The following is a 25526-nucleotide window of genomic DNA, read 5'->3' as shown; positions in this document are numbered from 1 at the left end:
ATAAGTATATGGTCATATATAGTCAAAGATAGTCGTTTATGGTCTATAAACATACAATAATTATTTTAGGACAATACTTAAATAGCCGACATTTCAAATGAGTGCAAGAATATGCAACAACCTCAGCGGTAATTGAGCAACTGCTTTGTCGACCCGCACCAAAAAAATCTCATTCAGTTTCCATTACTCTCTATAGTGTAGAATACATAYTCACTTTCTTTAGAGTTTCAGACTTAAATATGTAGTACTCCACCTATTTCACAACATACTCACAACTAATACTATACAAATACAAATTCGCTTTTCGATTAGTTTAAATATTTAGTCATAATCAGGCGACGTAATAATAATAATAATAACTGAAACTGTTTGCGTAAACGTTCGTTAARCACTTAATGCTTTAATAATAGCCTGTTTACATAATCATTGAATGTTTATTAACGCAACGCTTTTTGTTTTGCGCTTTGGTGTTTTATGAGCTCATTCGTCCGRGAAATCGGCGATTACGTAGAAAATTGAAGTTGAATTGGGAGTGTTGTTGTAGAAAAAACACATTTTTTAACGGATTTCTTAGATATATGTAAATATTCATACGAGTCTGTTTACAATAAAAATATACTAAATCGAAATTAAAAAGGCCGCTTAAAGAGTTTCAGCGATCTATGATTCTGAGAGTTCCAATTAAAATCCAGGTCTGATTTGCCATTAAAGCTGAAAATCAATTTCTATGGTTGAAAAATGATTAACGACTTAAAATCATATAGTTTCAATAACTCGATAGGGTCTATCGATATATGTATGTATGTAAATAAGGAATTTTTATGGGAAAATGGCACTACAAGATTACATGTCGATGGTGAAAACACGAGCCACCACATTTGCATTGACTTTGGTATACATTTTTATTTTTCAATATTTTCGTATATTTTTATATTAAAAATAAAAAATAAAAAAAATATTTAAAAAAATTAAAAAAAAAAATTTTATATTATTAATAATTAAATTTAATTATTTAGTTTCAAGCTTCCAAGGAAAAAAATTTTATTTGAAAAATAGTACAAWAGCAAATGCAAAACAAACCTAAAAGTAGAAAAACGTTAACTTTGGTGGTAACGAAGCTATAATACCTCTCACAAATACAAGAGGGTTGTCCAGTTTGTACAGCAGATGTATGCTATAGTGAGCCGATCTAAACAATTTTTTCGTACTTGAATTTAATTTATTATATTTTTGATATTCGCTTCACTGTGCACACAGCCTTAGCCACAGAAAGTAAATGCAGAGAGTGTTGGGAGAAAGGGAAAGGAGTTGTGGAGTTGTTCAACTTTTTCACATTCAATTATATATAATAATATGTTTCTGTTGCTTGCATTGTGTTATTGAGCAACGCAATAAGTTTTATGTTATTATAATGAGTTTTTCAAATACTGTGGGCGACGATCAATTTATCATTGTAACGCACATATGCACATTAGGGTGTACCTGAAGTTAATTTTTGCGACTTATATAGAAAATTGTACATTAGGTTTAGAAAGAAATCACCAATCCAATGAAAGCTACAGCAAAAAGATATTCTCCAAAAAAATATCGTAAAATTTTACCTTTAATTTTAACATGAGTGTTCAGCCTGTGGACGAATTACCAATCACGAACCATAATCATAATATCAGGTAAAAATATAACATATGTAAAGGTGTTTCCACTCTTAAAAATTATACCCTAATATGTAAATACACTAATAAATGTACGCTACTTTTATTTGTGTAACTAAAAGTTAATGACTCCGCTTAGTATGTACATACTTATATTCCCCACAGGCAAACGCGCTCTTAGTCATTCAATTGCGCCTTGAGTCGGGAAATCATCAGTGGGGAAACTAAGTTTCACAAATTTATTCATCTATACCTGTATGTACATAGATATGAGTACATATGTATGTGCGAGGCTGTATGGATCACTGAACATTTATATGAGCAAATCTACTATATTTACTAGTTAAATAGCCTACCCCGCCCACCTTGTCCACCTTATCGAAAGTCGCCTGCCTCCACTCATTGTCGCACTCACCAGTGTATCGCACACGTTTTGTACAGTCACTCGTTGGCTACGGTGCCTCCCCAGCCACATGTTTGAATAGGTGCACTTGTCGCCGATATCYATGTCGTATACGCGACATTTTACGAGTTTACTATTAAGTATGATGCCATTTCGATATTCGAAAAAATGAGCGAACAAGTGCAGAATACGGCACGAAATGAGCGCAACTGCGGCGGTGATTGCACAAACAAATTAATAAGCACGCCAATATGTGACTAGACCTTTTCGTGTGTTTTGGCTGCAATTGCAACAATGTATGCGTGCAAATGAAAATAAACGCTGACAAATTTGTGTGCAAAATGTTTTGGCATAATGCTATTTTTGCTGTGCTTTACTCATTCAACTCTCATTATTTASTGTATTTCATTTTTTACGATAATTTTCTTCTTTTTTTGGATTATTACTGATTTAAAAACATTCATTTATTTGCTTACTTTTCGTTTTGTGGCGGTGTTTTTGGCTTATTTTGCGCCACATCGCAGCAGTTACGCCTTGGCATCTGCTCAGTTGTCATCTCAGCGAAAATATTCTGCGCAGCAGTGAAGCAATTGAACCTACTGCTTGGACGCCACAAAAAGTATTCGTTTTTGTTATTTTGATTTAATTTGCGAATTCAGCAAAACAACGCGTGAATTTGCAACAGCTGGACCATATATCATTTGTCTGTCTTTGTCATTCATTCAGTGTGCTTTGTGTGGTTTATTTTGCTTGTGAGCGACAACAAATGAAAAAATTACACTTTTGAAATCTTTATTTATATATTTTATTTGGTGGTTGAAATTTGATTTTCTATTTCTTCTCGCATCTTTGCTTGTGCCGTGTGGCAAGTAATTTGTTTACTGAARTCAAATAATGACCGGAAATGATTCCAGTGATTTTTTTTTGCCTTTTTATTGAAATGTGACTTGGATTAGTTCATATACATATTTGAATGAAGTCTTAATAAGCTAAGTGTAAATTTTTTGTAAAATGGCTGTCAAATATTATATAAGTTGTTGAATATCGTATTTATTATTAAATTTCCTAAGAAATTAAATGATACTTTATTGTTTTTTAATTAGACGGTATGAACCGAAAGATGGCACCAAATCATACATGAAATATTCAGCAAACAATACCTCTATTTGGGAAATTGTTAGGCAAATAACTTTGGATCTCAAAGTAGGTGAAATACATGAAAAATATTCAGAGATATAAACCGCGATTTCATCAATTTTTGAAAAGGGTTGCCAAACATTTCTTATGAGAATACTTCTAGTGCTGGCAGAAAGAAACATTGTAAGGTAATAGTCATTAGGCAAATTACGTGATTATTCACAACATTTTAGCAGAGTTTTCAAAATGAATTGAAGATTTTCATGCAAAACATACATATGTACTAACATATTTACCAGTACTGTCAAGAGACTGTTGGTTCCCCGCAAGAATGCAAATTTTCCATCAACAACCAACAATTGGCAATAATAGTCAATCAACAACTTCATTGTATGCAGAATGAAGCCGATAACTGTCTGCAAGAATGTAAACAGTTGGCTGCGTGGAATGTTTGCCTGCTTGCGACGGAGCCCATATGCACATCCCGGGCGGGCGGGGAGCTCAGGCAAACGATCGCACTTTGCGCTGACTGTTGTCTGCTGACTGGCCTTTTTATGTTAATTAAATGAACCACACACGGCTGATGAGTCTTGCGGTTAGGGCTACGCCACACTTGCGAACATTTGCACTTACAAAGATGCATATCTACGTAAATGTAGCTTAATATGTAGAGRCTGYTCTTCTGCACACATCTAACGCTTCCTGCTCGCTTGGYATTTGCAAGTKCGCGTCGAGAAGCTTAGCTCCGGCTACAGCYTTCTGTGTCAGCCGCCCAATTGCCTTGCTCGCACTCCCTCTCGCTCTCTCTGCCTCTGCTGTGCGCGCCATGCGGCAAGTGGATGGCGATGTGTATTTGTGCGGTAGCTGAATATTCAAATTGATAAATTTACGTTATGTGAATTTTTAATTGAGCAGCCACTTAACGATAGGCAAAGAGTATCTTAAATGCACACACACGCATACGTGGCCTGGYCTGCGTTGCGAAATTCATGACAGGCCACATTCTTGCTTTTCGCGCCGCATGATTTACTGCCATCTGCAGCTACAAACTATCACTTGGCGAGATTTTTAAATGGCAATAGAACTCCGGCGTTCGTATTCGAGCTGCGTCTGCTGCGTTGCGAAGAAACTAGCGCGCTGACTTGGCGTGCGGGGAGCAAGTGGTGAAATAGGCGCGATATGTGGATTTGGTGGTGATGAAGAAAGAAAAACATGTTTGCCTGCTCAACTGTGAGTCATCTGGCAGGCATGAGTCAGGCTGCAGAAGAAGTTTTGCCTTAACTAATGCYGCCTAGCAGATAGCGCGCAAGACGCTCACTTTTGTTGTATATAATTTACCGTGCGATTYTGTACTGTGATACAGTATCAAGGCTCTAAAWTTGAKMTTTTAAGTTAGAGGCAATTTTTGAGACTTGAGAYGATTTTGCTATTCTGTAAGTGACARTCACAAAATCTATTACATTTCATTAGTCAGAGATGTTTTTATACTTGAATGAAAATAAATATGTCGATAACAAATATTAAATTTTCTATAACATAGTCAAAAAACATAATTATCAATAAAAGTAGAAATCATGCGGCGCGATTTTTGTAAAATTTATTCATTTTTGACCTTTTCGTGTTTCAGTTGCTTACAAAATATAAAAAACGACAATCGATTCATATCTATGGTGATCTCTATTCAGTATATTCAAAATGGCAGACAAGAGTTCTTYTTCGTTTTGTGACTTGCTAACTACCAGGTCTCAAATTTGAGGCAAAATTTTGAGACTAAAGCTAAAGACTGTTTAGTGAATAGTAACTAGTCACAAATTGAGATTTGACCACAAAAAATGTCTCAAATAGAGATTAGAGACTGGCTACAGAATCCCGCTATTATAACGAYTTACGTTGGTTCTTAACGATTGGGTCGAAACATACCTTTTTCTCTAATCTAATATGGAACTAATACATTAATCCAAATTTTTCAAACACATTTGTTTTTACTTTTCTTAAGTAAACGATTATTGACTCCCTTCACAGTGCTTCAAAGGCCTTCAAAGTACTTCATAAATAATAATCAACCGCTCACTGTGAATAGGCAAAACAATTTCGGAATCAAAACTCATTTCCATGACACCAATGACAAGCAGAGAACAAAAACATATTATTTTTTTTACCTTTGAACTAATGTTGTAACTGCTAACGCTGAAATTGTTAAAAAATTCGGAAAAATAAAAATCAGAAAATTTAGACACCAACGCGCCGGTCAAACAACTTACGTTTAAAACCGTTAGAGATGTGGATAATCTTTATTCTTAGCATAATTTTCATCTCGCTTGTGACTATCTTGGTGTGGCTGTGTGTGTGTTGCGACAGCTGTTAACAGCAATTACCACATAACTAGAAATTGGCCAATTGTCGCTGGTATTTAAATAAACAATTTGATGGCGTAACTTTTGCGTGCTTTTGCCCCTCACCCAAGCAGAGCCAAGCAGAGAATGCACGCTCCCATTTTAAAACTGCACCCCATTGACTGTATATGCAACTCTTTGCAACTGCAACTTGCAACACCAATCGCTTCATGTTACAGTTGGCTTATCAACTTGCTGCATTTGTTGGTGTTCAACGCTGCCGCAATAACTCAACAACTCGCCGATTTGTCAATTTGCAACTTAAGGAATTTCGAAGAAAAAAAACAAGCAAGCAACAACAACAAGGCAGCAACTGGTAATTGCGCGATGATTGCCCACAAACGCGGCCAATAAGTCGCCTAAAGGCCAGCGTAGAATCATAACAGCGCGCAAATGTAAATTAAGCACCACGAACAACAACAACAATCGAAGCGTTAGCATTAAACTGCAAGAGATTTCCACATAAGAAGCTTGTCTACAACGAAACGCCAATAAAAACCAACAACTAATCATGTTCCACGTCCGATTTAGCTTTGCGCCGCACCAAAGCTCAGCTCGGCTCAACTCGGCTCAGCCTTAATCAGATGGAAATGTCGTTGCAGCAACTAAACAATAAACAACAGCAGTCGATAGCCTCCCATTACACCTGCAGTGGGCAATGCTGCACGTGKCTGTGTTTGTGTGCATATATCGAGTTTTGTGTGTGTGTTTGTGTAAGCCTGTGTATTAGCTGCATTGAATCCATCATGTTTGTGGCACGTTGGTCGACGCCTCTTCTCACACTTCAGCTCTTTCTGTTGTTTGTGTTGCCATTGAGAGGTTGTTGTACTCGAGTTGTTGCAATTATTTGTATGTGGTTTTTGTTTAATGTCAAATTTTTCGTAATGCTTGTGGTTGCACTCATAATTTTGCAATGCTTCGTTACATTTACATATACATACATATGCATATGAATATAAACAAAAACGCAGTAAGGGTAAATAACAATAGTAAATGCATTCTCTCTTTTTGGTAAAGATTTCCGTTATTAAAACTAAACAAAGCAAACGCTTTTTGTTTAACTGTATATTCATATTTCCCTCTCTTTYTCTCTCTTTTTTCTATGTAAGAGACGCATTCGTTGCAGCTTTTTTATTGCGGGTAAAAACTCGAAAATTCGGGATCCCGAAATGTTTTTAATAATATTAGGTTGTCAAAAAGTCTTGCGGTACTTTCGCTAGTTGGCGCTGAGAGCGCGCAGTTCTACTTTTATTAGTCGCATCGGGTCATGCTATACCTTTTTGGGAAGCCCATTTCACACGCTAACACGTGTTTGATTGGTTGTCGTTTTCTTTAAGTCGTTCGTGAGTTAAAATGGAGCAAAATTAAGAGAAAACACGGTATATTTTACAGTACTACTACGATAAAGGCAAAAATGCACCTCAAGCCGCCAATAAAATTTCTGCAGTTTATGGACCCGATACAGTTTCCATTTCCACCGCACAACGATGGTTTCAACGTTTTCGTTCTGGCGTAGAAGTGGTCGAAGATGGGCCACGCTCCGGAAGGCCTGTCGTCGAAAATTGCGATAAAATCGCTCAACTGGTCAAAAGAAGCATAGTAGCAGCCGTAGCATCAGTCAAGAGCTGGGCATGAGTCATCAAAAAAAATTTTATGAACAATTGAAAATTCAATAAAAATACCGCACGACTTTTTTGACAACCTATTATTTGTGTTATTTTTTTAGCACTTAGTTCGTCTTTGACAGTTTTTTTTACTTAGAAACCGTTGAGATTCATGGTTCCTAAACGAATTCCGTTATTGCACACACTGTTCGGGCGCTTATGCAACCAAACGAAAACATCATGATATTTGTGTTGTTTTTATGTTTGCATGTACTCGTATAGCTAAGCGAAATGAACTCAAGGTCGGTAACTTTGGTTGTATGAAAACTTGCAAACACTTTGTGATATTCCAACTTCCACTTCCATACCAACTCTTCGACTATTCAATATACTGTTTTGTCACTCCCCACTCTTCTCGCTGCATGCGAAAATTGTTGTTACATTGTTTAGGGGCTTAGCCAGGCTTTAGCCGATACTATATTGGCACTTGCAGCACTTAAGCACTGCTGGGCTAGACGTGCTTWGGCAATCTAAATGCGCACTTAAGTGCTTGTCTCAGTTCTTGGAAATGCTTTCGTTCTATTACCCGCAGGAGATTAGATAACTTAACTAAATGCGTATTTGCAGTAGAAGAATTGCCACTTTGCGCTTGGGAATGCTACCAGCTTTGGCTCGAAGCATTCCATTTTGTGGCAATTATCGCTGAAGACCTAAAACTAATTGTTCAAGCATGGCAGAGTCACAACATGTGCAAATAACAATGCATAAGTGTTGGGACAAAGAACAATCTCCCGTTCTGTTCCACGAATTTCGTCACCATTGTATCAAAATCTTAAACTTTTGTGGAAGTTGAAGATTTTTTAACTTATCTAACTTGACACAAAGGATTTTGTTAGGGGATTACAAAATCGAGAATTAAGTCATACATTTGAGATGAGTACATGTGCCACTCAGTTTAAAATTTCTCTTGATTTTGAAACATTCTCAAACATCAGTTTGCGATTATAATAGCGTAGATTCCTCAATTAATTTCAAGCTGAATTTCAATAACTCACCAGCAAATCTCTAAAAGAAATTACGCTGTCATAAAAATGCTTTTGAAACAGATAAAAGGAAATACTAGAAAAATAAATGAGCACCATTTTACTTGAGAAATGCCATGAAGTAACTTGAAAAGCAAAATTCTTGCTCCACTACGCTTAATATATCGCTGTAATTACAATTACACACAGCCATAGCGAGTAAAAAGAAAACGGGTTCGAAAAAAACCAGCTAGAGACAACAACAATGTAAACAACAATTACAAACGGCGAACTGCAAGCTTCGGGCTACGTATGGCACAGCAAACCGGACAAGTAGAMAAGCAGCGCTCTGTCTATAAGCGTGTAAGTCGGTCAGTTGGTTGAATTTACGTTTGGCATTGCCGTGAATTAACTGGAATTGAAAGCGGCTTGGAATTCTTAAATGAATTACCAAAAGAGATGCCATTAAGACAGCGCAATATGCTAGTGTATACACTTACATATTGTCTGTAGTAAATGGCGAAGAGGGAGGGTGTTAGAATGGGCACTACTCTAAAATGAGTGAAATGAAAACGAAAGATTGGAAGTAAATCGAACGAGGTTTGCTAGCATTGAGAACGCTTTTGTTTATTTTCTTCAAGATATCGGTCTTTTAACATTTTTTTGGTAATTATTATTTCACAATCTTCAACAATACTTAGACTTGGCTTACTCCGAAATGTGTTCTAAACACATTTGCTCAAAGAACGATTCAATTAAAAGGTCACTCACCTATGTAAGAGACCCAGAGATTTGCTTGAACTGATCTTAATTGTTTCTTCATAAGTTCTCAGGAAAATTCAGAACTTCAATTGGTACTAAAAGCACCACTTGATTAGCTCTCCCTTTCCTCCCTAATTCAAGTTAAGCCGCATAGCTCTAACCCTTATTAATGAAGCCAGCCTCTTTACTATAGTCATACTCGTACAGGCTAATTCATGAGTCTCGGAGGGTTGGAGACCTATTATATCTTAGAAAGGTTTCAAAAATAGTTTTTCAGCAACTTCTAAATATCAAATTGAGTTTTGCAATACTCGCGCTGAAGCAATTCTTATCTCTTGACCCTCAGCCCTTTCAAGACTMAACAACGCGAACTCTACACAATAATAAATAATAAATAACAACCACAAARGCACATGTAAATATTTTGGCACCATAGTTACCATACAAAATTAATTATGTGAAGCTAAGTCGGGATCCACTTGCCACGCGCTAAAGGTTCTAGCCAAAATATTTTAATCAAAAGCCAGACTTCAAAAATTACAGTTAAGTCCATACACATACATATAAATATATATATATATGTATATATGTTCAAGTGTGGTTATTATTGTTGATGCTGTACAATTTGCGAAATCCGCCAACACCTTTGACATTCAAAACGCCGCAACAGCGCAGCTCAGCCTCAATCTTTGTCTACGTTTTCAGCGTAAATCGCTGTGTTTGCTGCCATGCTTGTGGCAACACTTGTTTGTGCTCGTGCAAGTGGGTGTGAGTTGCTAAACCGTCTTCAAGTCGCCAATCTGCCTACTTAGCGTCCATGGTGTGGCTTATCAAGCGTTTTTAATAACACATCATTTTGTTGTTGTCTTTTGCTGCGCCCACAAACACATTTCGCACTTGCCAAGCGATTGCGGCATTTTGTTAGTTTTTGTTTTATAAATTCACATCATATGTGCCACATAACAGTATTATTTTTATGATGAATGAGTGGTGCAATATTAAAGTGGCTAATTAAATTGTATTTTAATAAAGGCGGCTATAAAAATAACAACAATACAACTTTACGCCTTCACGGCCCCTGCGATATAAAACGGTAACATAACTACGGTGATTGAGGGCACCACAAATCTACTGCTAGTCGCRGTATAGTTATTTCTGTTTTTGCCTTCGTGGAATGAGTGACGGCTGTCAGCAGCTTGGCGCGGACCTGACAAAGTTCATCAGCGGGTTTTCTGGGCCGTTTTGTCTTTGCTCGCGGCAGACTCAACAGGAATACTATAGATTAAGACCATTAAATTCCGAAACCCATTTTAATGTAAATGTTWTACAACTTCAAGTAACAGTTTCGGCTCTCACATTTCACAAATTATTAAAACGCAGGAAACAACTCAATAATAAGGGTACGAACACGTCAATTCCCTTAAGTATCCGTACATAGTAAGTAATCCCATAAACCGGTGAATTACACATAGTTGAGAGCCATTCAGCCCACCTTCGCGTGCACTCGACTCAACTYTGTTGTACAATAATATTCGGCTCACATGCAAAGCAAACGAAAACTAAACCAAAATTTAAATAAAAATAAAAATCCAATCAAAAAGCAACACATCGAAATATTTGCAAAGGTCATTGCGGATATCAAGCGCGTATTCAAATTCAAGTGTGAACGTATAAGAGTTGCATAACACAGTTTTACTAAATTTTTCGCATTCATTACGACGTGCAGACTCTGTGGAAGCACGGTGTTRGGGGTGCAGGGGCGCAGCGTTGCATTTGATAGTTTTTTTGTTTCGCACATTTTAGCTTCTACATTGAAATTCATCGTTGGCTYTTGAGGTTTGAAAGTTTCGCTCATAATTCGCATTTGATGACGTGTGGCAACCTTTGGTCGATTTGATGATATTTTGACATTGCTCATTTGCTGGTAATACGGCTGTGGATTTCAGTTCGACCACTGAATTCAAGTGACTTTTCGGGCAAAGCCAAAAACATCAAATTGACATAACATGCCTATAGGAAGTTAAGAGTTCAGTCACAAAATTTTAAGCTTTTTCCTAAACTTTTGTATAAAGATACTTATGTATGTGATGGCACATATACATATGTATACATATATTTACAAACGTGTTTATATAAAGTTTACATTTATTCTTTGGCTGATTAGCGTGTGCTTAGCGCTAAAAGAGACCTTGTAGCTTTATGACCACCATTAAAGAGACGGGATAACATTTGATTAATTTTCAGCATGCATTTTATGCAGTTTCTTTATTGCGCCCATTTTCGAGTCTCGTTAAACAGCTTGAAGCGTTTTACTAGAATTTTATTGAGATATTCATTTTTAAAAAGAATAATGAAGCTGCTATAGAAGTGCTCGGCAGGAAGATTCTACGACAGTATGAAACGGTAAATGTTTAATATATGCCTGCTATTTCAAAACAGCCGGAAAATGGGTTAAGTTTATTCATCTCATATTTTCCAATGATGCAGCAACTGATGGTGATCTTCAAAGATGGGGATGGTGTTTTTGTTAAAGTGTTTGGAATTATTTCATTTATTTGATACTATCGAAATTTGTACCCATTAGATTTTTTTTTTTTTTTTTTTTTTTTTTTTTTTTTTTTTTTTTTTTTTTTTTTTTTTTTTTTTTTTTTTTTTTTTTTTTTTTTTTTTTGCTCCGATAAACTAGGCGACTAATGGAATTCATGTGTCCGTTTTTGTTCAAAGAGTTTATTAATACACGCTATATTCCCGCATTCGGAGTCATGGTTTGCTTACCATTCAATCAAAGTACACAGTATAAATTTAATTACTAATAAGTTGAGGGCCATAACTTCCTCTCTTAGCAGCGCCATAAAGCTAATATTACGATAGCAATACTAACGACAAGCCAAATTTGCTTCGTAAACTTGTTGTTGCCATTTGGCTGAACATTCTAATAGGTTTCCACTTGTTTTTCGACCGAATTGCCGCATCGTTGACCATAGCTGTTGTTCATTCGATTTCCATTTTTATTCTACGTCTGTGACATTCTGAAGAGAATAAAAAACAGTTTGCTAAGGGCTTTAACCAAAAAATGTTTTAAATGGCAGCGATAGCCAAGCAAACGCGCCACCGACACRGTGGAAACATCATTATGGCCGCAGTTGGCTGACACTGGGGAAGTGAATGAGACACCCATGAAGTGGCTCRMTGAGTGATCGATTTGAGTGTATGTGTGTGCGTATATGGTTAGCGGTACATGTAAGCTGTTCATAACTATAAATAACACTAATTACAATCCAAAGTAATAAATTTAATTTACAAATTCCAAGCACGCGCTGGGCGGGCATTATTGAGGTTAGAGCGATGACTGCACAACAAGCCACACACACACACACACACAAATAATCATTCCCAAAAAGTCTGCTGCCTACTTGGTGGCAACTGATTTAGCCAAACGTTGGCCTTTTGTGACGCGAAAAGGAAATCATAAAAATCCAACAACATTTGCTGCATGCTCTTACTCACTTTGCACCTTTGGCTACCCCTCGGCCCTGAGTTCGGTTATTACGGTTCATCGGGGCGTATACGCACCACCGCCAGTGTTGAGGGCATAATTATACTGTGCGCACGTATTAACCTGTGCGGCCACATTCGTCATGCCTCAAATACGCATAAAAAGGCAAACAGCATTGCTGCAATCGAAAACTACAGCAACAGCTACCACCAAATGTCTGGCTCACCAGCGCAGAGAGCGCATATTGCTGCAAACATGAATGAGCTCGTTCATTACCTTGTTGTTTTTGCATGGCTGACGATTTTTTACATTTTATGTTGTTGTTGTGTTCGCCCAAAGTTATGAAGGTGGACATTGCGTCACGCCTCAACGATCATTTAGTTAGTTTTTGTTAATTTTATCTTTTGTAATACAGTTGCCAGCAGCCACCGGTGTCCACAAACTGTTGGCAACAACTCGGTAGGTATGAGTAGGTGTGTGTATATATGKTTCGGTCGCGTACCAGTATTGTTTTGCCGACCAGTTGCTGTTGCCCAACCATTCCACCATTCTGGCGTCCGAGTCAACAAAACTAAACGCTGCCGCATTCTTCCACAAAAGTGATTACTTATAAGCACCTAACCAAAAGGTACAATTATTTATATGTACATACTCACCCTCTCGCGCGTAACTGTGCATTCTCATTTCCCCACACTTTGTCCTTCTATTCGTGCTGATTGGATCCGTAGTTCTGAAGCTGTTTAAAGTCTGCAAGATTCCTTCCCCCCCTACCTTGACTTCCTTGAAAGATAAGGCAAGAAAACATTTTAGAAATATATGCATTTTAAACTCTTTCTTAAATTGAGATAAAAAACTAAAGCTTTTCCATTAAAACCTTTGGCCTTGAAGCGATTGTACAACCWTTTGGGCAGAAGAAGCATCTTGCAGTGCTACATATTATATTAATCGTATTAAAATACGATGCAAATACTGTTGACGGTGTATCTTCTATTCTTGTTAGATTAATACATAAATAAGTGCACTTAAGATCGATTTAGCAAAAACATATTTAGCTTTATAGACCCGTCCGGGTCAAATTTGATCTTTCATTATACCGTATCTATGCAGTATTTCAATACAATTACATTAAATATTGCTTATAGCACTTCATTCYTGTAATGCATTGTTATTGRCAATCGAATACTTTCGTGCCCAYAATATTCAAGCTCGCGTACTCTGTTTGTTTGTATGTAATGCTTGGCTCACATTTCAATTTGTCCACTTTATTTGATGGCTTCATTATCATTTTAAATGCGATTGTATTTCTTTAGTTGCGTCCTCCAGTGGGTGTGGAAATATGTCATGTGCACACCTGTCTATATGCGCATGTATGTATGTGTGCACCAGCGAGTGTGCGCGTGTGTTGATTGATTTCTCTTCATTTTGTTTTCATTTCGGAGGCATTTATGTTTATTGCATACTTAAAGCATTTATGCTCAGCGCTTGCGCGTACASATATGTTATTAAGCGCCGCCAAATGGGTCAGTGAACAAGCTGCTTACAAGTTTTATTTGATTTCATTTTAAATATTTTCGAATTGGCTTTGGAGTTACTTTTTTTCATTAAAGAAAGCAAGAAAGAAAATTTCGGCGGCATATTTTCGCCGCTTCATGCATGCGCTGAATATTTAATTATTAATTAGTTATATGGTTGCTTACCTACCGAGCATTAAAAACGAAATTTCTGTAAAGAATACATATGTACTATGTATGTTTGTTTTTTTGTACTTACATACATACACTTGTAAGTAGTTCTTGACATGCTCGCCACGCCTTATCGCCAACGCCAGATTTGAGTACATTCCGATTCCATAATACGGCTTTAATTCCCTCTGTCGCTTATGTGGCAAGTTGCAAGAAACGTTTTCTMCGCTTACCTACAATTATGCTTGTTTATCGCTCTTTAATTATATGTTTGTCTACAGGTATCGACTGCATTWGGCGCCTGTGCTTCTACTGCACTGTTGCATTGAGTTACATTGAGCGGATTTGCAGCGAATGAGCCATTTGTTAAGGCATGAAGCTATTTAAATTCGTTTTTCGTGGCAGCAATTGTCGTTTCCAATTAAGTTGCCATCGCTCATTAAACGCCTCCCAAATTTGTGATTATTATGATAAGCAATATATTTTTATTAATTTTTGTAAATAACTTCTCAATGCAAATTACTTTAGTTAGTCAAAGTATTTGGTTTCCTCCATCAAAGTCCGCATGTAGCTTTCTGTGGGATTAAAGCTCATTAAGCATGACTTCCTCTGGGAAGATAAGTTTCTAATTAAGTTAATTTAAATTATGTTTTAAATATAATCTTTCCATTTGTATATATGCATATATACGCGCATACATAAGAGTTTAAGTGTATGTGAGATTATCTTAAGCGTGAGAAGCTTTTGACTTCTGAGAAGTATACACCTTCCGAATGGTATTAATGGCGGCAGTCGTTTTGTAATGACATTACTCTTATGGTTTATGAATTSGGGTCCGTTTCGATTATGTAGACCTCCCTATCTGATGTGTGGCTAGGTATTACTTCGACCCAATATTATTTGCAAAGCCTATTTTATATGAGTGCTCTAACATTGGTTCTTTGTCGTTTTTTGTTCATAATTCCCTATTTACCATTTCTTCAGACCAACTAGAAGTTGTTTCTAAAAAATCTAATTTTAAATCATTTATTTTTTTTTTTCATACAAGAATAAATTTTAGTGATAATTCGATATTTCTTGAAAAAATTACAGAAAAAGTTTGAAACAATTGCTTTCAGAAATAAGTTGCGATTTACAAATAGTACTGACTAAGTTTTTCTAAAAACAAAAACAAATACATCAAAAAAGCTCTCAATCAAACTTGTGACTTCAAACGCCGGCCGGTCAACACAAATAAGACCTGAGGGCTTTTCTCTCGTGGAATGCTTGAATTTGTTGAATAAAGAAATCATTTGTGCAATTCTCATAAAGTCAATAAATATTAACGCTTGCCACTAATAATAACAACAATAAGAAAGAAGCGAGTCGGCGGTATGCCTCTTATGGAATTGGCGTTGAGCAGGTAAACAAAAAAGACTTCAAAATTTGGTGTTTGTGTATTTGGTATACACAGATCTTGTTTACAAGTGTGCGTGTGTGTGTGGGCAAAGGCTAATAATACTATTTATCGCGTATACGCGCCGGCGGCCAATATGATTATTTCGATAAGCGCGAAAGCAGCGACGCTTGCAGCGACTGCGCTGTCGGGCGAAAAGCAAACTAAGTAATTGCTTTTGTAGCTGTCGAGCTGCTGAGTTCAGTTCATCGGCACAGTCCACTACGCGCCGCGTTCGTGTAACGAGCTGCTGTTGCCGCAATTTATTGTGGCGAGTGTGAAGARACCAAATTACCACAACAATAGCGCAAATATTAACAGCGAAACAWCGGGACAATTCAGCAATCAGTGAAAATCGAAGAAAACGTGATAAATAGTGAAATTATTGAAGGAAATCGAAACTGTCGTCAGCGCGYCGTCATTGTGCCGAGTGCAATCTGAAGACATTTGAAAAAAGCAACGAAATTAAAAAGACATAACACAAAATGCAACATTTTCCGCGGAAATTGCGCGAAAAACATTTGCACAAAGCAATCGAGGTGCTATTGCACTCCAGCTGTGCGAAATAACAGTTTTGTTATAAATAAATGTGAGAGTGTGTGCGTGTGTGAGTTGCATATCTGCAAATCACTTCTGCCTGTCTGCTGATTGTCCGTTGTGAATGGCACTGGCACTTTGATTGAGTGAATGCGACACGATATCACTCACCAACCACCAAATTATTGTCAGGTCACATAACAACAAAATCTAAACTTGTTGAAGGTGAATACGAAGGTAAATTCCATAAGCAAGTAGACAGCCTCAAGTGGTTTGAGATTAAAAAAATATATGGAATTAAAAAAATTAGTCTAGTCCATTTTATTTCAATAAATCTTGTAATAAAAGCTTAACAGCACAGGAAAGAAAGCTGTGACTAGTGCCAATAACAATGAATTGTGTTCTGAGTGAAACATTGCTAACAATTTTTACTAAGTTGCATAAATGTATACGCTTGAGACGCTACGTTAAACAGATTTAAAAATTCAAAAAAATATGAGTAAATTCGGTTTCATTGCAAATGATTGAGTTCAAAAAATAATTAGTGGTGACCTGAGAGAATCAGAAGTCCGTAACTATTTAGGGTATTATTATGGACAACAATTGAGCGCTGTTACTACTGAACTACTGAATGCTGAAAGAGGCTAAAGCCCTGGCGGGTGGCGGACCACTTGCCRAAACTGTAAGCTCCTAATTATATTTTAATTACAAAAAAGACAGCTTAACTAATAAATGAGCATTTTGTCAACATCAATAGACTGTGCTTAAACCACCCAATTGAGTAAATTAGGTGGCTGTCTGTAATCCCTAAACCATTAGCGATAAACCATAGATGTCCAWAAGTATAAAATTCATGGCTTTGCCTTGCCAATCATAGATCTTGACTATGCACCCAATTAACAGTATTGCCAACGTTGTCGCCAGCCATGACATGCATCACAGTCGTCATTTTATCTGCAGGACGCGTCCAATTTTCGAACGAGTGCTTCGAACCGATTTCTCATCTTTACCGTTTTCTTTCATTTCATTGCCACATCCAAAATAAAATGATGTATATGTAGGTATGTAATTGTTTAACATATAATTATGGCAACGTTGTAGCACTTGCACTGGGCCTTTGGTTCAATTGGAWATTGAAATGTTAATAAACTGCAAGGAATGCCGTTAACTTATCAGCGTGTCGGCGTGACGGCGACATTCCATTGAATATTGACACTAGCAATGTGGCTTTGCCACARTTGCATTGCTTATCTATATATCTACATACCTATGTATCTGGTATATAGATACATTGCTGCATATGCCTTTTGCTATATACAATTGCAAAGATTGGCGTCAGGTTTCCAAACAGCAAACTTGTATGGACATATTCGCTGAGCGATCGTGCATTTGTGATATCCAGCGGAGCGACGTAAGCGTGCGTCTTGGCGGCATAATTKCAAAAAGTATACCATTTATCTTTGTCATCTGCAAACTCTTTTTGCCAACACTTGTCTCATAATCGCATACTTTCTTTTCAAAGTGGCCACGCTTCTCTTGTACCGATGAGCTACTGAAAAAATAGCAAATATATTACATTTATAGTTTATATATCTATGTGCATATATGTACACATATATATATTATATATATCTATGCATGTATATATGTAGAGACAATATACCTATTTTCGATGTTATGGACACTATTTTGTGAATTTGACTTTCAGATATTCCAGAATGCTGARGAAATTCTGAGCATTTGAGCTTTATTTATGCCAACTTAAAGCAAACCTCACAAAATTCAAAAAACTCACAATAGTGAAAGTTGTGATTTCTGTGAGGGCATGAGAATACCGATGATAATAACCAAACATTTCAACTGCAAATTCATAACTCTGAACTTATACTCTTTTATCATAAAAATTCTAGAAACATATTCGCTGAACTCCAAAACAAGGTTTCAATTTTCTCAGTTTCCTGATGCGCTAAAAGTTATTGCTTTGCGCCAAAATCAATATCCAACACTGAAAGCTTGAAATAAGCTTTTCCATTGTGACGTAACGTTATTAAAACAATAATTATGGAAAATCATGTCTTTTCACAAAACTCATTTGAAAAGGAATTTAATTTTGCAATTGCTTGCGTTTTCTTAGTAGATTAGCAGATAGTTCCAAGTATCTACATATCTAGCTTTACACACACACACATACATACATGTATACACATATGCAACTATGTAAGCATTTTCCTTACAGCCGAGTCTACATTTTCGTTTCAATGTTCATTTTCATTCAGCTTTGCCTTTCGAATAACAACAACAACATCACGTTTTCAAGCAACTATTGACTTGCACTTTTTACTACCATGTTGTTTTTATTGTTGTACGCTCCCGTACAATCGCCAGCTGGGCAATTTCTTTGGAATTATTTTCTATCATTTTTTTGTTAGTTTTCATAAACTATTGTCGACGTCTTTATATGTTTTTTGTTCATATTTCCTAACGTTGTTGGGGTCGCCGTCACCATTATGCAACAAAATAATAACACGACACCGCAGAAATAACGTGCCACACATGGCAATAAACGAAATCGAAAGACGGTAAAAGAAGGCAAGAAAAAAGCTGGTGAAAAGGAAATAGACACTTGTAAACATATTTATGTGCTATGTATTTATATAATAAGCGACAGTGCTTATCGAACAATTATCGTTGTTGTGCTTATTTTCAATTGCTTTCAATGCATACTGAATTCAAAGTAAGCACGAAATCGATGACGTTTTGAATGCAAATCAACAGCATAATGCATGTGTGTACAGCATGGATAAGTTCGCATGCATATGTAACAGCTGACTTAAGTGCTAACGGATGTGTGCAATTGCTGTTGCAATAACAACACCAGCAAGCATGCTGTGGCAATCGTTTATCTTGGCTGCATTGTGAGTGCGAGCCGTGTTGACTGCTTTCGGCTGCACTTGCGCTCATTTCGGTAAGAGAATTGACAATTTTTGCCGGTTTACATGGGGAAACTACAACAACAAGTGTGTAAATGGAGTARAAAATAATTTYGTTGGAGCAATTTTATGTAACACTCGAAAAGAAAATGCTCACAATATTTATTGTTTTTGCTGTTATTTTTCTTTTACAATACAGTTGCAAAAACTTAATTTCTTCCGTTTGATCCGAAGTGAAGTTGGGGCATATTAATGCTCTTACTGGAACTGAGCTCACTAGATGAAGACTTAAGGAACTCTTTATGGGTCTGGCTATCCGTTTGGTAAAGAACGGATCGCCRCTTCCGATTTTTTCTTCAATGCAGGCTCAATTTGTTAGCCACCGCTTTCGCATAACATTTTAACTCCAGAACCTTTCCATACGTTTTTTATGTAATCACATTTTTTTGGAATATTTAAGATATATATATGTGCTAAATAAGAATGTATAATTCTATTAACGGTATTTCTATTTATTTTAAATACTCTCAAATTAATATTGTTCAACTCGTTTCCGAAATAAAATGTAATTGAACTCGATTTGCTAATTTTCTCTATCAAACCTAATTACAGCATTGTTAGTTTTTCCAATAACTTCATAATCTCCWCTCCCACCACTTCAAACGAGTTCGCCAAACGGAAGTGTCTGTAACAATAAAATAAAACAAAAAACTCTGCGCTRAAATTTATCAAAGAATATGTAAGAGTACGTTGGTGTTGTTTGTATTCCACCAGCTTTTTTTACTCTGTTGCCATTTGTTACTACAATTTATTCGCCGCTGTCAGTCGCCATTGTTCTGCACGAGGTCCAACTATCGGTTGATTCTCCACACGTCGGTGCTGATTGACTGTCGATACGTCTGATTGACTATGACTATGACTGACATGGTGCTCGGCACCCCGGCTCCTCGTTCCGCCGACATTTAATTTACGTTGCGGCATCTGTTGCAATAAGCCAATCAGCTCACCCCTCTCTGCTAATAACTAGAAACGTTCTTTGTCCTCCGCGCTCGCTTTGGTTATTCACCGCCAGCCTGGGCAACCGCTCGTCAGTGTGGTAGTCGCCATCACTCCTTTGTAGCTATCCACCGTCTGTCGTCAGTATATGCYGCGTAGTACGTTAACTGCTCGGCGTTGTTTATTTGTCTTCGGCAATTGCGAAAAATTGCATTTGCATCCATTCACTCTTTCATTCGCTTAATTGAATTACAATCAATTTTCGTTTGCTATCGCTCCGYTTTTCCTTTTTCTCTGTTTTATGATTTCATTATTTATATTTYTTTTTTGAAATATTCGCTTTCAATGCAATTTATTCTCAAAGCGCCGCACACAAAACACCAACGCGAGAATCGTTGTATTTTTGCTTGCTTCTCGATTTAACCGTTATTTTTTGCTACAGCTTATTATCCTTTATGTTTGCGTGCACTTATTAAAGACATATTTTCTAAAATTTCGCCTTCCTTAACAATTGCTTTTTGCTAACAACATACTGTTTTGCTTGTTTTCTGACTTCATAATGCTAGCATAAATGAGTATTTTTGAGCAGTGTCTGCATCTGTACTAGATCACTATATTTTCAGATCTCTCACGGAATACCATTGTCTCCTATCGATGTATTGAAAACTTTTTCATTTGAGTAGATATCTTCACGAAAKTTGACATGGAWTATWTCCGAAGGCAATGGTGAAATCATCACAGAAATAGTTCAGATCGGAACGCTTTGGCATATAGCTGCCATACAAACTGAACGATCAAATTCAAGTTCTTGTACAGAAACTTGTTTATTTATTCCAACGAAATTAACGTTTTTTTTTTATTTTATTGCAATTTTGTGTATACAATTTGTTTATCTATTTTCTTTACTTTTTCGCGAAATCATAATAATTTTCACATATCAGGCGAGAGGGCTTAGCTTGCGCTCGCTAAAGCAAATGACAGTTGCCGCTTTAAAAGTTGACACATTGTTGCCGCTGATGGCTCATGCATAGTGTTAGACATTTTGTACTTTTTTTGTAACACTTTAACTATTAAAAAAGTATATTTGCTATATTTATAAGTACATATCCATACAATTTTCCATACAAACATGCTGCAATTATAGCTATGTATGTATGTATATAAATAAACACTTGCAGTTACTTTGAATATAAACTTTTGGCATTATGCGAATTATAATTAAGGATTTCGGGTAAAATTGTAAAATAAAGTACATCAGTACATGCGTTATTATATACATACATATGTATATATTATAATTATGAATTTAATTCGTTTGTAATTTCCTTACCATTAAAAACCTGTTAATTAAAACTATTATTTTTTTTAAATATATTTTAATTTAGTTTGTAAGTTATAAGATTACTTACTCTCACTTTTTCGAAAATATTTAGCCAAGCACTGCATTTGCATGCATGCACTCATATACTCACACACACACACACAGGCGCATACACACATGTAAATCTCGTTTGGCCTTCTTGGCGATTATATCATAATACCCCAAGCAATTATTGCGGACAAGATTGAATTGAATATGCTGCTGTGCAGTTATTTAATTTATAAAAAAAGCAACGCTGCATGCAAATTAATAACTGTAATACATATATACAAGTAATACTGTAATACATATATACAAGTACATTCACATGCATGTTAGTACATAAATTAATGTTCATATGAATGTGTGAAATTCCAATTAAAACGTTGCTTAAATCCACGTCTTTCGCATATCATTCGCTATTATTTACTGCACTCCTTTCGTAACACCCTTTTGTCTCCCTTCACTTTTCAACAGTTATTCATGCTCARACTCTTTATCATTTTAAATAACTGCAAAATTAAATTTAATTAAGAAAACATAAAAAAGCCCGGCATGTCATACATAAATACAAATACTACAAATACTATATACGTATCTGTGTGCGAACATAAGTATATAGTTCCAAGCACAGTACATGTGTTTGACAAATGCCTTCAWCACCTTTGTCTAATTTGCATTCATTAATTGCCACTTCATAAAGCCACTCAGGCGGGCGTATGGGTGTATTTCTATAATCTCATAKACATATGTATATATGTATGTGTGTACATACGTCCCGATGCAGATTGGTTAGGTTTTGGGTCCCTGTGGCTCATAAAACCCTCCGGGTGAATTAGCATGTAGTAATGGAATAAATTCATACACCATATATATTTTTAATAATTCAAAGCGTTTGCAAAAATCTCAGAAGGAATTTAGCAAACGCTGATTGCTTTTGTGCTTGTGTTTGAARGAACTTGATTGGGTGCTTTGAAAATTCCTAAGTATTGCTTAGTTTTCAATATTGAATGTGCAATACAAGTATATTACAGAATTTTAAATACTAAGTTTTTAAGAACAAATATTTTCGTTATGAATGTCTTTATGTACGTAAGTATGTATTAATTGTATATTTTATATATTAGCCAAGTCGGCCTTAAAGTCACTCACGTTCGATAAAATCTTAATACATTAATTTGTTATTCATATGACATAAGCTTGGCAACTCTGATGGTATTGTTGTTGGTATTTAACTTGTAATGTTTGATATTAGAATTTTATTATTCTGCTGGTGATTTTCATTAGCAAAGAATTAGCTATAACCAGTAGCTATTATTCTGCTGGTGATTTTCATTAGCAAATAATTAGCTATAACCAGTAGCTGATCTACTTGTCCAATAAAGCCCACTTGGGGCATGCAGCCCACACTTAAATCATGCTAATTGATATTGAAAACTATTATTRACTTTCAGACACAGTTAAGTTTGGCATTCGGTGGAATGCAGTTCTCCTGCGTCGCCACCTACTCTGCTCAACTGCATATACATACATATGTACATATACTATAAGTAATCATTTTCAGTATATAGAAAAATTAATCGAAAGTTTTATGGGTATTTGTACTCAGATTGCAAGCGCTAGGATTTTCGATCGGTAGTGCCTATTAAACCACACCTGCAGAAGGTCCAACTGCGGCTTCTTTTTGCTTTGAAAGGAACCCTGCACAGAGCAATATGTTTGTCCTACGAAGAATATAGCTTTAAGCAATGATCTCAGAATAACAGCAACAAATAGAGAACAGACATATGAAACCTTGATGATAATTTGTGAGTTTTTGTTATAACATAAGAAGCSCCCACTTTAGCACATCTGAAATATTCGCACTGCACGTGTAACAAGTGGGTACTTTGCATTCACGAGTCAACGGACAAAGACTTTCTTTTGCGCCAGCATTAGTGCCGGCCTTCTGCGTGTTATTATTCTTCTTTACGCTGCTGAGAATCTTTCAGAAATATATATATATTATAAAAATTCTCCGTGTAGAGCGTTAGAACTCTGCKAGAACGGGATTACCAAGTGTAATAATTTTCAAACTTTCTTGATATTTATTTCAAATAATAAAGCATATGTAAGAAAGCTAACATTGACATCTCTCTTTGTGAAATAGCGTTGAGATTTACAAATCCCGAAATAATGCGAATCGCTTAAGTGTTCGGTATTGGACACTAATRCTGTTGRACAGAGTRTGTGTATGTGTGTATCGTCGTGCTAACCACAAATGAGCGCTTGTTAGATGTAAGTAGCGTCGGCTGCGCGCTTTATTAGCGTGGTTATCATAATTGCAGTCGCTATCTTTCGATCGCTGCTCGTGTTGTTTTTCTTGTTATGGTGTCGCACTATCATAATAGTTTGCAGTCACATTGTATGCGCAGTTTTCTTTTTCAAGTTTTTTCACTTCTGTTTATTTCTTGCTATTATAGTTAATTTTAACCGCCGGTCAGTGCTATTATTTACACACATACACACATGCAYGCATACAAATGTATATATTATAAAGAGCAGCGTTGCGTGTATCTTAGCATCTCAACTGCGCAACAAAAGCGCAATTGTTGCGAGTCGGCGCAGTGCATTGGCCCCTCGGCGCAGGGCTGATGCTCGCCTCCCTCCGCACCGTCATTTGTATTTTATGTACACATGTATGTTATATGTGTATATGCGTACGAGTATAATATTCAAATAACAGTGGCTACCTGCGCTGTTATCAAATCGTTTATCTTACATAGTTGAGTGCCAGTAGTTAAAAAGCAGGCTACGCATGCGCAACCGCACCGGTGCGTGCAGAGCGAAAGAGTCACATACAATGCAAATAAGAGCACACACTCGCGCACAAATGCTTATTTATTTGCAGTGCATAAATAAGTATTTMAAAKTGTGATAACATGTAATTGTACAATGACCTCGTTTGTTGCAATCGTTTGCTTATTGTAAATAAAAATTTCTTTTCTTTGCTGCAGTTAATATTTGGTTATTGCACCAGCGACAGAAATTATCACATAGGAACGGCCGCTTTCMAAGAAATTATAATGCAGCCGATTTGAAAGTTTATATCTGGGCGTTAGAGGATTCCTATGCGATTTTTTAATTCCCGCTGACCCTACGGATAATGAAATAACCACTCAACCATTAGCGCCACAACCACACACTTATGGACGGAAAATTTCGMGAATCGAATCGGTAGCACTGACACAAAAACTTGATTTTCCAAACGTACTCATGGTCCAGTCATTTATAATATAATTTTAAATCAATAATGCTTTTATTACTGAAAGATTAGCGCACGGAGTTATTTAAGCAAAACTATCAAATGCTGAACGCATCCAAACTCATTGCACTCTCATTGTCAATAGCAACTTGTTGCAAGYCTAATTTCTGTAAGCTTTTACTGCTTCGAACAACCATTTCGACGAAGCGCATATTTAGCAACACACCCACCAGCCCTGCTTCGTTGGGTGTGCCACCTGGAGGCGCATGCTCAAGAGCGCCTCAAGCGTAATYTGATACCGAGTTCACTCACTTTCCTTTCAGCTTGATACGGTATTTTATTTACCACACTTTATGTTAATACCTTTTCCAACTTGCTGAAATTTATGCTTTCCTTTGTCTGGCTTTTTTAGACTCTTGTTATTGTTTTATCGCCATTGTAATGTAAGTTGTTAATCGTAATTATTTGCTTGCTGCTCGCTTAAAAGTGACCACTTTGATGCTTTTCTGTTTTCTGTCGAGTTATTAACGATKGTGTATGTCAAATTAGGAGCGTGACGTCGCTTGACAGTTGAACAACTTTATTGCTCCAAAAAGTTATGTTCATACACACATATATGTACATTGGAACATACATATGTATATACTATATGTATGTATGCACATGAAGATATTGAAATTGATAATTGCAATTTAAAGAAAGGAAAAGCGAAAACACTTTTTTATAAAAACTAAAAAATTATGAAAAGTTTGCTTTCGATTCGACAGATTACTTAGTCAGYTCTGTGCTTTTAGATCAAAAAAATTTAGTGGAATCAAAGCTTTACTTCAAACTGCATTTGACATAACCCCGCACACTTCAGCTGAACTCTCC

The 25526-nt window shown here is 36.4% G+C and overlaps 1 protein-coding gene across 5 annotated transcripts in view; it reads left to right on the top strand.

The window, feature by feature from the left end:
• Positions 1 to 25526, top strand: part of LOC108974376 (serine-rich adhesin for platelets) — a 90189-nt gene that overhangs the window by 31658 nt on the left and 33005 nt on the right. The window contains exon 1 of one of the 5 annotated variants that reach the window (XM_018942148.1): positions 16424 to 16805. The exons of the other annotated variants lie outside the window; for them this stretch is intronic. The gene's annotated coding sequence lies outside the window, so the exon portion shown is untranslated. Of the gene's footprint in view, positions 1 to 16423; positions 16806 to 25526 lie in introns of those variants that run through there. 5 annotated transcript variants of the gene reach the window in all.

Source organism: Bactrocera latifrons, unplaced genomic scaffold (assembly GCF_001853355.1).
Source record: "Bactrocera latifrons isolate USDA-ARS-PBARC rearing strain unplaced genomic scaffold, ASM185335v1 scaffold_55, whole genome shotgun sequence".
Taxonomy (NCBI): Eukaryota; Metazoa; Arthropoda; class Insecta; order Diptera; family Tephritidae; genus Bactrocera; species Bactrocera latifrons.
The sequence above is the reverse complement of the archived record's forward strand: the minus strand, read 5'-3'. Positions and strand labels throughout refer to the sequence as shown.